Source organism: Trichechus manatus, unplaced genomic scaffold, assembly GCF_000243295.1.
Source record: "Trichechus manatus latirostris isolate Lorelei unplaced genomic scaffold, TriManLat1.0 scaffold00141, whole genome shotgun sequence".
NCBI classification, from domain to species: Eukaryota; Metazoa; Chordata; class Mammalia; order Sirenia; family Trichechidae; genus Trichechus; species Trichechus manatus.
In genome coordinates this window covers 2,343,245-2,344,148 of record NW_004444077.1, presented here as the reverse complement: position 1 = coordinate 2,344,148, position 904 = coordinate 2,343,245, and positions in this window count along the sequence as shown.

Here is a 904-nt window from a genome sequence, read left to right as displayed (position 1 = left end):
TAAACAAGCCAATCAGTAAAGGGACAATAGGTTTGGGAAAACAAGTTGTGACAAGTCTCAACATGTTGGGGACAAGTCTCAACATGTGCAGCATAGAGGCCTGTGGGGGCTGCAGTTGTCAATAGTGCAGCCATGTTTAAATGGCATATATCCCCACAGATGTGCTTTCCCAAAACAATATAGTGTCACAAGTATGTGGAAGACATGAGATCCAAGAAACAGGGACTGCAACATATGAAAGAGATAAACAGAATACTTAGTATGACCACGTAGGGAAATCTTGTGACAACATCCATTCAATAGAATTAGATAGATTGAAGTTGGATGATAGAGGGCTCCAGGAGCCATATCTCTGGGGGTGTGGGTGGGGTATCTAATAGATTATCTGATATTTAAGTACCTGGAAACCTATACTGAGAGGTTGTTTGAGAGTGTGCAAAGATTAAAGCATAAGTACAAAGAAAACTAAGCAAATGGATAAAAAAAAAGAGTTAATCATTAACTCTAGGAAAAAATAATTGAACAAGAAAGGAAACATTATCATAGTATAGGACTAAGCTCAGCATTGAATAGTATTTACTTGTTCAGTAGTATAAATATTAAGTATGAACTTAATAAAAATTGTGATAGGTGAAGTATGTGAAAAATGTACTGAGTGTGTGTTATGGATTGAATTATGTCCCCCCAAAAATGTGTGTATCCATTTGGCTGGGCCATGATTCCCAGAGTTGTGTGGTTGGCCTCCATTTTGTGATTATAATTTTATGTTAAAGAGGATTAGGGTGGGATTGTAACACCACCTTTACTCAGGTCACATCCCTGATCCAATGTAAAGGGAGTTTCTCTGGGGTGTGGCCTGCATCACCTTTTATCTCTCAAGAAATAAAAGGATAGGGAAACAAGC